This window comes from Odontesthes bonariensis, chromosome 11 (genome assembly GCF_027942865.1).
Source record: "Odontesthes bonariensis isolate fOdoBon6 chromosome 11, fOdoBon6.hap1, whole genome shotgun sequence".
Taxonomy (NCBI): Eukaryota; Metazoa; Chordata; class Actinopteri; order Atheriniformes; family Atherinopsidae; genus Odontesthes; species Odontesthes bonariensis.
In genome coordinates, this window is record NC_134516.1 from 9,021,555 (window position 1) to 9,034,779 (window position 13,225).

General features: G+C 39.4%; 1 long non-coding RNA gene across 1 annotated transcript in view; it reads right to left on the bottom strand.

Annotated features, from left to right (window-relative positions):
* Window positions 1-13,225, bottom strand: part of LOC142391332 (uncharacterized) — a 397,679-nt gene that overhangs the window by 127,056 nt on the left and 257,398 nt on the right. The window lies entirely within an intron of this gene.

The window sequence follows — 13,225 nt, forward strand, 5'->3', positions numbered from 1 at the left end:
TGCACTGAACAGATGCTCCCCCAACTCTTCCTTCTCGCATCTCCAGCTGTGAGAAGCCATCTCCTGCACACAATCTCTCACTGGGAAATTAAATGTTTGAGCAGCAGCTACAAAAAATGTCCTGACCAAATTGTTCCCGAAAATCTCCTTGTTATAGTGGTGTGTCGATGCATTGCTCACTCTCATGTCATAGTAATATCAATCTATAGATCAAAAGAATGGTATGAAATGAATAGTACCAGTATGATATGTATTCATTAGTGTGGCTGAAATGACTTTATAGTCACTACAGATAAAAAAAAAGTACTGATCCCCTTTAACTGCCATTGTTACATTAATTATCTTTTCTTAAAATGAATCTTCTTGTCACTTGTTTTACTTGATTTTACTTTTATGCAATATAAATATGTAGAATTATCTTAATGTTGAGTCAAAATTGACATATTCTCGCTTTACTTTGGATTGCAAATGACATCCTGCTGAGCAAAGAAAGCATTCATTTGTCAGCTCCTGTCCTCTGTGGAAGATCTGTAGGGTTCATTAATGAGGTGTGCACCAGTGGAATCAATACTTCCCAGAGTTAATGACTTTGCCATCAGGAAATGACAGGGGTTGTGGAGCCGCTACTAGGCTCTTCCATTATCTACTTTTTATTTCTCTGCCTTAAGTTATGAGGTGAGGAGACAAAGTAGTATGAGCTGAAAGCGAATATAGTTTGTTGTAATAAATGATAAAGCTCAAAATAAACATTTCACGATAGATCCATCTTACAAGAAACTCTGAACTTAGTAAATGTGTACGGTCCCAACTCTGATGATGATGTTTTCTATACTAATTTATTCCTTGCCCTTTCATCGCTGTCAGGAAAATACATTATAGGTGGGGATTGGAACTGTGTTCTGGACCCCACTCTGGACAGGGCTTCAGGAACTGACCAAACACACACCAGAAGTAGCGAAACAATATATCATTTTATGAAAGAATTAAACTTGCTAGATATCTGGAGACACTTAAAACTTATAAAAAAACCTACTCATGCCACTCAAGAACATTTGGAACGTACTCACGCATAGACTACTTTTTGATTTCAAGGGAATTACTCTCAAATATAACTGATTGTTGCTATGATAGCATACTTCTATCAGATCACGCTCCCTGTAATTTAATATACTCTAACAACAGCCTTATGAAAGACCCTCCTAGATGGTGTTTACATCAGAAATGGTTAAAAGATGAGAAATTTCTTAATTATGTTGGAGAAAAGATAGACGAATATTTCAGTATCAACACCACACAAACTTCAGCCTGTATAAAATGGGACGCTTTTAAGGCACGCTTAAGGGGTTATATAATTAGTTACACAGCTTCAAAATCTAAAGAGCAACGCAAAAGCAGACAACAATTAGAATCTAAGATTAAATCACTAGAAACACAAGTTTTTAGAAATGACAACACAGAAACCGAAAAGGAATTGCTGTTATTAAAGGCGCAATATGAAAAAGAATTGGCAGAGAGAGCGGCCTCCAGCTTATTAAGATTAAATCAATCATTTTATGAACAAGGAGAAAAACAGGGGAAACTCTTGGCATGGCAAATAAAACAATTGGAAGTACAAAAAAACATAACCTCTATTATTAATAATAAAGGGGAAACTTTAGTGGATCCAATCAAAATAAATGAAGAGTTTAGAAAGTACAATGAAAGGCTGTATGATTCTCAAGACACCTCGGTTATACAGGAACACGACTCATTTCTAAATAAGTTAATTATTCCCTCGACAGATGAAGGCTATAGAGATCAATTGGAAGCTGAAATTACAGGAGAAGTACTGGGAAAGGCTATTGACTCCATGAAGGCAGGGACGAAAGCTGGGCCTGATGGGTTCCCTATAGACTTTTATAAAAAATTTAAGAAATGACTAATAAATCCAATTTTAGAGATGTTACAGGAGGCATATTGCAATGGTGGCCTACCAAAATCTATGACAAACGCTTTAATCTTTGTGTTACCCAAACCAGGGAAACCCAGCAATAAATGTGAGAATATGAGGCCAATAAGTTTGCTTAACGCTGACCTAAAAATACTCTGTAAAATATTAGCGATACGCTTACAAGACTCTCTTCCTTCAGTGATACACAGGGATCAAAATGGCTTTGTTTTGGGGTGGCAGGGTCTACATAATGTGAGGAGGCTTCTAAACGTTATTCATGACATAGATGTTAAATCAGGTGCTGCACTTCTTTCTCTAGATGCTGAGAAGGCGTTCGACCGAGTCGAATGGCCCTATCTATTCAACATTTTAAATCGTTTCGGTTATGGAAACAATTTTAAAAAATGGATACATCTATTATATTTAAATCCTACAGCAGTAATACTAACAAATAAAAACGTGTCTAAACCAATTGTTATCAAACGGGGATGTCGCCAAGGGTGTCCTTTATCCCCTTTATTATTTACTTTAGCATTGGAGCCTCTTGCCATAGCAATAAGGTCCCATAAAACTATAACGGGCATTACAGTTAGACAAATAGAACACAAACTTTCACTATATGCTGACGATATAATTCTGTTCATTTCAAACTTAAAGGAATCTATTTCAAGTTTGCTTAATTTATTAGAGGAATATGGTCACATTTCAGGGTATAATATAAATAAAACTAAATCTTCTTTATTACTATTGGATGAAAAAGAAATATTGCCAGAATTAAGTTCAGAATTTAAGGTAGTCAAAGAACTCACTTATTTAGGAATTCAAATATTTTCAAATCTAGATATGATTATTAAGAAAAACTATGAACGTGTAACAAAAGAAATCACTGAAAACATCAATAGATGGATGCCTCTTCCCTTATCACTGATTGGCAGGATCAACAGCTACAAAATGAATATACTCCCCAAAGTATTGTATGTTTTTCAAAATGTCCCTCTGCTGCCTCCTGCAGGCTGGTTTGACAGTTTCAAAAAGTTGATTGTTGGGTTTTTATGGCAAAATAAGCGGCCGAGGGTTAGAATGTCGCTCTTGCACTTGCCTCACAGTGAGGGAGGGCTAGGGTGTCCGAACATTAAGTGGTATTATTGGGCAGCCCAACTTAGAACTATTAGATACTACTTTAATGCCGGGGACGTCCCCCAATGGACAGAAATGGAATCTGAGTCGGTAAGCCCACCTCTACTTCTGTATATGTTTACTGATTCAGTCCCAAGATTGTTGGGAAAAACAGCAAATCCTATTGTTAAAAACATGATCAAAATATGGTATGACGTAAAAAAATTCACAAAAGAACCAGTTATGTTATCACAGTTTACTCCAATATGGGGAAACCAAGATTTTATTCCTGGAAGAGCAGATTATGTATTTAAACAATGGGCCACAAAGGGAATAGATAAAATTCAGGATTTGTATCAAGCAAATTCAATGTACATGATGTCTTTTGAAGAGCTCAGGCAGAAATTTAATATAACTAAAAAGTACTTCTTTAAATACCTTCAGCTCAGAAGCTACATTAGGACAAAAAATAAAGACTTAACCAAACCACCAAAGTCCCGGCTAGAAAAAATTGCATGCAAAGATAACACAAGTAAAGGTGCGATTTCAGAATTCTATAACTTTATAGTTTTGAATTCCCCAGAGAACTCAACACTGAAACTGGAAGCCTGGAAAGCGGATCTGGGAGTAAATTTGTCTCAGGAGGATTGGAAATCTGTCTGTACAAGGGCTCAGAAACAAACAGTTAACTCTCGCTTGAGGTTATTGCAGTACAAATGGTTAATGCGAATCTATATTACACCAGTCAAATTAAACCGCTACAATTCTAATATACCAGACATATGCACAAAATGTTTAGAAGAAAGAGGGACTTTGTTTCATTGTATCTGGGAATGTAGGGAAATTAAAAAATTTTGGAAAGCAATAAAAGAAACTGTAGAACACCTTGTCTCAAAAGAGGTTGTACTAGATCCACTTTTTCTAATTTTAGGTTTGTATCCAAAAAAACCTTTGTATACCAAATGTGAACAACTGTTGATAGACATGTGTCTATTAGAAGCTAAAAGACTGATAGCACTATTCTGGAAGAGAACAACAAGACCAGGTATCAAACAATGGGCCAGGCACATGCTGAAGACTTTACCTATGGAACGGATAACATATCTCCAAAAAGGGAAAAAGGAACTATTTGAGAAAGTTTAGAGACCCTTCCTGAATTTTGTTGAGACTGTGGACTTGTCTCAAGATGAAGTCGCCAGCTAAAGACAAGAATAATGTTGGACCATGATGTTAAACAAGGGAGCCTCACCATTGGACAATTATCTTTGTATACTTAAGGACTGTAAGCAGATGTGCATCTAAGAGGGCGTTTGTTTGTCTTGTTGACTGTGTGGGTTATGTTATATGGCAGATATATCTGTAAAAAATATATAATAAAAATATTTTTGGAAAAAAAAAACATTTCACGATAAATTACAGTGAAAGAATGATTTGGAGAAAACAAACGAGTGGGACTCTAAATCAAAGGTATACATCTGTTTGTCATAGTGAACCAATTAGTGTCCAGGCTTTTCTTCCCTTAAAAGCCTGATGCAGGACACCGAGTTGTTTATTAGATAGTCTTTGTCACATGCATGGGGTTTTCCCCATGTTTTGAGTTCTTTTGTGTTTTATCATGTTTTAGTTTTTTTCATGTCTTAGTTTTCTAGCTCATGTTTAGTTTTAGTTTTCTGGTCCAGGTCTTGTATTTGGTTTTGCCATTGTCTTCCCCACAGTTTCTGTTTGCTCATTAGTTCACTCACATCACCTGTTCATTGTCCCCAGCTGCACTCACTCACCCATCACTATTTAGTTTCCAAGCTCCCCTTTCAGTTTGTGATTTCTTTCCACAATCTCACCATTCCCTGGCCACGCCACGCCACGCCACGCCACGCCTTTAAAGATGTTTTTCTATGTCATGTCAAGTTCTTTGTTTTGTTTGGTTACAGTTAAAATCCTGTCTTTATCCCACAGTTTAGTCTTGTTATCCGGCTCAGCCGCGCTTTTTGTTTTAGCCTAAGTTATAAATAAACCAAATTTTGCTTTTTACACCTGAATCCGCATCCGTGTCCTGCCAACCCACCACACGACAGTCTTCATCAGAAAAAAGCAGATGATGCACCCACTGTAATATAATACTTCATGTATTATGGCCGAATACATTTTCTTAGCCATGCTTACATTGTAGCTTGTCAAATGGGAACAACTCTCAAATCTTAATCACATTTTAACTACTGATTTTATCTATTGTTCTTATTTCTTTCTTTTTTGTTTAAAATTGAAATCATGCTTTTTATTTCCACTGTTTTAATGTACCTGTAAAGCACTTTGAATCGCCCTGTAGTTGAATTGTGCTATACAAATAAACTTGCCTTGCCTTACTAGCTAATTGTCAAAACCAACTATTTGATTGCAATTGAATTAAATTTAACACACAATGTAGGCTCTGGAACCAAACTCCTGGATGCTTATGCACCAAACAGCAGCTCAGATTACCCAGATTTCCTGGAGTCTCTGGGTGGTGTCCCGGAGAGGGGGTCACCAGGGTATCCCCTTGTTCTTCTGGGGGACTTCAATGCCCATGTTGGCAATGATGACGGTGACTTGGAGAGGCGTGATTGAGAAGAACGGCCTGATCTGAATCCATGTGGTGTCTTGTTTCTGTGCCAGCATTGATTGTCCATTACAAACACAATGTTTGAGCAAAAGATGGTTCATAAGTGTAGTAACTACACTGCAGATGGTACCAGGTACCTTAGGCCAAAGGGTGATGATCGACTTTGTGGTCGTGTCATCTGACCTGCGGCTGTATGTCTTGTAGACTCGGGTGAAGAGAAGGGCAGAGCTGTCAACTGATCACCACCTGGTGGTGAGTTGGACCCATTTACTCTCTTTATGTATATGTGACATTATTGTGGTCATTAACTCGTGTTTCCCTGTTCCAACAGATATCCTTTGAATGGTGTTACAGTGCCGCGGCGCCCCCCCCCCCCCCCCCCTTTCTCAGAGGTTTCTCTCCACAGTCGCCTCAGGCACGCTCAGGCCAGGAGATTGGACCGAAAAAACAAAAAGTTTTCAGTGCAATCTGTTGGTTTTCTTAGCTAGGAAATTGTTTTTGAATTGGCTCTATATGAACGAATTGGATTATTTTATGAATTATGATTATTATGAATTAATTGAATTCCAATTGGCTTGAATTGGACTTACTATCTAAGTGCCTTGAGATGACATTTGTTGTATTTGGCGCTATATAAATAAAAATGAATTGAATTGAATTGAATTGAATTGAATTGGTGGGGTAGACTGCCGGACAGACATGGTAAGCCCAAACGAGTAGTGAGAATGAACTGGAAATGTCTGGTGGAGGCCCCCTGTCCACGAGGCCTTTAACTCGCACCTCCAAGAGAATTTTTCTATTTTATTTATTTTATTGTATTTTATTTTATTTTATTTTATTTTAATACTTTCCCTCTTGTACCTTAAAGGCAGGGTAGGGGATCTTTTTCTGGAACATTTTTTTACATATTGCATGAAATAATCTTCACACCCCCATTGCAACCAATTAATTCAAAGTTTTGACACAAATATGAAAAGTTTTAGTGGCTTCTAGAACATACAATCTAGGAAAAACAGTATCCAATCATACTGAACGGACCCGTTCACAATGATTGGATACCGATGCCGTCTATCAAACTGCAATCTGCTCCTCCCTCCCCCTCCTCCCCCTGTGCGCGTACCCTGCTCCGTGAACGAATTACACGTGCCCAGAGGCTTGGCAGGAAGCTAAACTAGAGCCAGCTTGGCTAGCACCTAGCATTATTAAACGTATAGTTATCATATACTAAATACTAAATACTAAATATGGCAACGATCGATGCTTGCTGTCAGAACAGCGCTCGTGCACCTTCGTGCTCATGCGCGTTCATGTACTCTAGAGGCGTGCCTTCGGGGGGAAAGTGAAGAAAAGGGTTGGGACTTTTTACCTGTGTATTTTCAAAGTGCAGCTTCGCTGGACTCAAAATCCAGGATCTCCTACCCTACCTTTAACTGTTGCACAGCAATTTCCCTCGGGATAAATAAAGCTTTTTGAATCTTGAATCTTTGAATACCAGGGGAGGTTTGGGAAATGGAATCTGAATGGACTATGTTCAGGACCTCCATTGCGGATGTAGCTCACAAGAGTTGTGGCCTGAAGGTTGAGCCTGACATGACATCGGTAACCAGAGGAGCTGTTGGTGGAAACACGTCAAGCTGAAGAAGGAGGCCTTTCGGGCTTGGTAGCCCGCAGCAAGATTTAGCAAGCTGGATTTACCAAACTCGGTTGAAATATTAGATAGGGGGCACGAAGCCTTAAAAAGGCTGAAAAAGTCTTCGAGCTGAAGAAGCCTCTTCCTGAACAAAACTGGTGCAGCATTCTTCTTTGCACAATCAGCACTGGGGGCTCCAAAGCGGTCCCCAACATAGAGCCAGCCGTCTTTATCAGATAAGTTTCAGATTACAGTTTTTCTCGATTGGTTTGGCTCATTTCTTGAAACTGAGATGACATTCTCAAAATGACATGGACAAATCCCCAAACTAACAGGTGGTGTCTCAGAACAGAATGGCATTTCTCATTGCTTTCATCACATTTCAAATGCTTTGTACATGTCTCAAGCACTTAGTACATCTTTGCAAATGGTTATGTACAAGTGGCCTACATTTAACACAATAGGCCTACATTTAGAACATTTCCCAAAAAAGTGCATCTTGCTGATCTATCCCAATTGGTTGGTTCTCAGTGTAATGGTTGTTCTCTCCAAAACATGTCAGCACAATTTCATTCTATAAGTCATCATCTGCAGAATAGTCTGCTCAATTGTCAAAATTCTTTAAGAAATTGGAATACAATACAGTACACATATTTTGGAACATTTCATACGTTCATGACAATCAGGTGAGTAGGTAACAGGTGAAAGCAGGTTCTGACGAGGAGTGTAGAGGATGACTAAGGCATTCAAGGCGCTTCTTCCCACGGTGCATTGCTAGAGAAGACATCAGATGCGATGTTGACGAGAATTTATGGCCAAACAGACTGCAGCGGATGGATGGCCCGGAAGATGAGGAGGGTGACCAGGAGCAAGAGGGAAGTGACACAGAGTAGTCAGAATATTAGGCCCTACTGTATTTCATTTGTGATGCTTGACTGTTTTTTTTTTTTTTTTACTGTAACATAGGCTACTGTAATGTATTTTGGTTTTGGTTTTGGTTCTTGCAGGTTTTTGTATTTTGTATACATAGGCCTATATTGTATACCTTTTCCTTTGTAGTTTTTTTCTTTCCTACCTACAGTAATGTGTAAAAATGTACTTGTGAATAAAAAGAGTTACAATTTCCTCAGCAGAATGAGTGCAGTGTGTGTGGTGTGAAAATTGTATTCCTTTAGCTAGACCTTTTCCATAAAGACAAAACATCTAATCATTTTGACTTGCAGTGCTTACACAATGCCAAAGGGACAATGCATTTTGGAAGCACTGATGATTTGTGTGAGAAAGGAATTTAGTTTTGACACATGGGTAAACTATTTTTGGAGCGATATGAGCATGTGATGAGGATCCATGTAGTTGTGCTGCACCGTCCAGTTTATTTTGACAGGAGGACAAAATGAATGAAAATGTGCCAAAGCAATTGAGAAGGATCTATGCCATTTTTATGGTATTGACTATTTATATGGGACAGGGACTTCATTTTGAAGCAAGAATGAACGTTTTGGGAGACATATGACATTTTGCTGGTTATCTCAAGTGTTGCGAAGAACTGCAAGTCTGTTTGGCCAAGTGACCCTATAGTTATAGGAATGTCATCTCAGTTTCAAGAAATGAGCCAAACCAATCGACTGGCTCTGATGCAACAGCCCCAGCAGATGGCCGCAAAGCAGATTGCACTCTCCATCACAGACTTGTAGAAGATATGCAAAGTCTTCGTGCAGACATCGAAGGACCCAAGTTCCCTGTAGAAAAACAGTCTGTTCGGTCCTTTAAGCCGCAGTGTTGCTTTTCCAGTTATGTCTGCTGTCCAGGTAAACTCCCGAGTGTCTGTATTCCTCAACCTCGTCCACCTCTTCTCCAAGGATGGAGACTGTTTGGCTTATTCTTGGTCCCCCATAAAATCCACAATCATCTATTTTTTTGTTTTTGTTTGTGTTCAAGATGAGATAATGATTCCCAAACTATACCACAAAGTGGTCGACCAGTTCCCTGTACTTAGCCTCTTGTCCATCACTGATACACCTAACAACTGCAGATTTCTCTGAGTATTTCTGGAGATGATGGGATTCTTGAGTTTTGCTAGAAGTCTGAGGTGTGTGAGAGTATAGTCTGTGGTGTTCCTGTACTGCTGACCATCTTCCTGGACACACAACCTTCACTCTTAGACTGTGGTCTGTTTGTGAGATAGTCAATGATACAGGTTGTTGTGGGGGCATCCACCTGTATTTTGTACAGCTTCTTGAATAATGACATGCAAGGCTGAACTGTATTAAAAGTACAGGGGAAATCAAAGAGCATGATCCTAACTTTGCCGCCTGCTTTGTTCAGATGGGATTGCTTACATGACTGGCATGTTAGAATTAATGAAGGCACGTGGACAGGTCTGTCAGTGAGATCATTTTCTATAAGTTTTTCTTTAATATCTCAATACAAGTCCTCTGAATATCCATCCCCATGTGAATTGGCTACATCAGAGTAAGTTTTACTGAATAAATTCAAAGAAATTTGTAATAATTTAGTGTCTGACATAACTGGTTGCAAATATTTCTCATGAAAATAACTTATTGGAACTGGTCTGCATGAACTACCTGCCCCTCGAACCTGAAAGCCACAACACAAGGAACATTTTGGCAGTGGTGGGCCGTCAGGGCCAGCAAGGTCTTCTCTGCTGCCCTAAACACTATCAGAATCACTAACTTATTTCTACAACCTAAATTATACTATTTGATCAATGAAATTGTATTAATTTACTTCCATTTGTCAATTCTCTCTTTTTTTTTAGTGACGTTTCTCTTGGCTGCGCTGCTTTCCGTACATGTCTGTGGATTATCCATGATTCGTCCAATCAGATTTCAGTCTAATTTGCCCAGGGCCTTCAGAATCAGTAATGCTGGCCTACCTTAATTGAACTATACAGCAATGGAACAGTTTTTTTAACCAATCAGATTACAAATTCACCTCACTTCACAATGATGACAGAAGTCTTCCATCCTCTGATTGGATGGTCAGAGCAAAGCTATCACAGGAGGGTTTTGCTAGCAAAACACCTCCTTAGGATCTGAGTGACATTAATACATTTGATTTTTCTTTTTCTTTTTGCCCACAATGGATGACTGAGAAGGAGAAACTGATTTGGTATCCGAACTTATCAAAATTCCTTTTTCAAGGCGAACTTTTCAAGAAAAGCTGGACATTGTGCAGAGGTCGGTAATAACATAACAATGTTATGTATTGTTATATAACATAGTAATAATAATAATAACAATGGTAGCTGCTCTCAATATGGGAAATGCCTCTCATAATTCATTATTAGTAGGCTAATTCAATTCAGTTCAATTTCAATTCAGTTTATTTATATAGCGCCAAATTACAACAAATGTCATCTGAAGGCACTTAAATGATATGGTCAAATTCCAGCCAATTGGAGTTCAATTCATTGTAATCATAATTAATTTCAATTGATGAATAATCATCCTGCCGCTGACTATGTGTTACTCACGTGAGATCCGGATTCATGTGGGCACTCAAGACGCATTTAAATAGCGACTCTGAATGGACGGTTAACCCGCACTGAAGGCCCAGCGACCCAAAGCACGGCCGCCACTGCATTTTGGTCATCACTGACAATTTCACAAAGCTTGTGGTTGCAGTGCTAACGCAGGATCAAAATGAGAACTACGTAGTTTTTTACGGCTTTCCAAGTTGCCTTCATAGTGATCAGGGAAAAGATTTTTTAATCCCACACAATCATGAACCGTGTTCATGGAGTGGGAAAGGTGCGGACAACAACCGACCATACCAATGGAAAATCGTGTTGAGTGCTTTAAAAGGAATCTGATAAGTATGCTAGGGACAAACACTGGAGAGAATTTGTCAAACCCCTTGTCCGTTTGTACAATTATACGAGGAATGATACAACAGGATATTCACCATGTGAGCTGATGTATAGCAGACGGCAAATCCTCCCAGTTGACCTCATTGTTGGCATCAACACTCCAACTGACTCATAACACCCATTCAGAATATGTTCAAAAGTTGCATCAGCATCTCATAAGGAAAGCTTCCCCCAGCTGCTGAATATTCTAAAAAGACAGGAGAGAGGAACAAACTATGGTTTGAGGCTAAAATCAGAGCTGCCGAGTTAGTTGAAGGAGGCAGAGTCTTAATATGAAATGTCATCATGAGAGGGAAGCATAAATTGGTAGACAAGTGGGAGCAGTCTATTCATATAGTGAAGCAGATTGATGGCAGCCCAGTTTATGTCTTTAAGCCAGAAAATGGCAGTGGCCCACGTCGCACCCTTCATAGAGAAATGCTGTTGGCCTGTGGGTTTCTGCCTGCTGAGAAAACTCTGGAGGGAGGACCACAGCTCGGCAAAGCAAAGGAGATGACTCTGACAGGCAGTAAAGTCAGGAATCCAATAATGGGATCCACTGATTCAGATGTTGACTCTGGAAATGAAGAGGAGGAAAGGTATTCCTTTGGAAGACCCCCACAGTTCACTACATGGGGGCCTTATGTGCAGGAGATAGAAAGCACGCAATTGACACATCCGTTAATCTCACTAAATCCTGAGAATCCTGAAGTCAGTATGCAACATTCACCAGAGACCACAGTCTGATCAGATAACTTGAGACCGATCAACAAAACCTCGTGGGTCGGTAACAGAGGCAAGTGGTGCTCTGGATCGGCCTTCTCCTAAATCAAAGGATTACGTCGTTGTGAGTATTCTGGAGTGTGACCTGTCACGTGGACAATGGTGGAACATCTCCTCAAATACTAAAGAAAATGAGACCTCTCACTTGAACCAAGACCCTAAGGAGGGTGTGAATGTCATTCCCAAGAGCGGAACAACTGAGCCTAGGCCCTTGAACAGGGGGAGACATCGTCCACAAAAGATCACCTATGATGAACTAGGAAAACCCTTATTTCTTGTCCATAACTCACTTTTTTTAAAAGCCTGCAAGATATTTACACTGAGTCCCTTTTACACTCGGTTCTTTGAAGTGGAATCTAATTATTCTTGTGGCAATTCTGTGTGAACATGGACATGTGTGTACCTATACTTTTCACTGTGTGTGCAGTATTGTGTGTGTGTGTGTGTGTGTGTGTGTGTGAGAGGGTGAAAGCGCTTACACCTATCAAAATTCCCCTTGGTGAACACGACAGAAGAGATGGGGAGAAAAAACAAGCCGTTTTTACCAGCTAAAAAGTCTTAGAAAGCCTTTGTGTGAGACAGTGTAAGACTTTCATGATGCTGATGACTGTAGAAGTTAGGACTCTGTGTTCATCGGAGCGTTTGACAAAGCCGTTTTTATGCCTGAAGGACAGCAAGCATATGTTTTTCAGATTCAGCGGAATTCTGTGCGGCTCCATTTGGTTGACACACTGTGAGCAGATAACTAGTTGGTATGTTTGCTTTCATTGGAAAGTGTTACAACAGCCTTTGAAGATTTTACTTTGACTGACGGTTATGTGCATGTATCTCGCTGAATGGCAAACAGGCATTGCTGGTATATTTACCACAGTGCGTGTTGTGTTTTCATTTCTCATGAAATTATCCTCCCCGAGCTTTCGGCACCTGTGTCTCGTCTCCCCTGTCGATGGAGACAAATAGAGAGCCGAAAAAGCTCTGCAGCAGGATATGAAATATGCTAATGAACCAAAGTAATAAAACCCCATAATTACGCATGCAGGAGAAAGCAAATTTAAAACTTTACAAAGGATTTTGTATTTTTTCTACATCAATTCAACATTAAATTAAAAGTTCAAAGTTGCTGGGGGCAGCATATGTTGGCTATGAGAAATTATGCTCACATCGAGGTAATCTGAGCTGTGTTAAGACATCAGTCATAAAAACCCACACAGTCTTTCTTAAAGAGCTGCTTGCAGAGACCCATTATTTAAAAAAAAATTCTTAGATTTTATATTTCCGCACAAACTAAGTCTACATTTC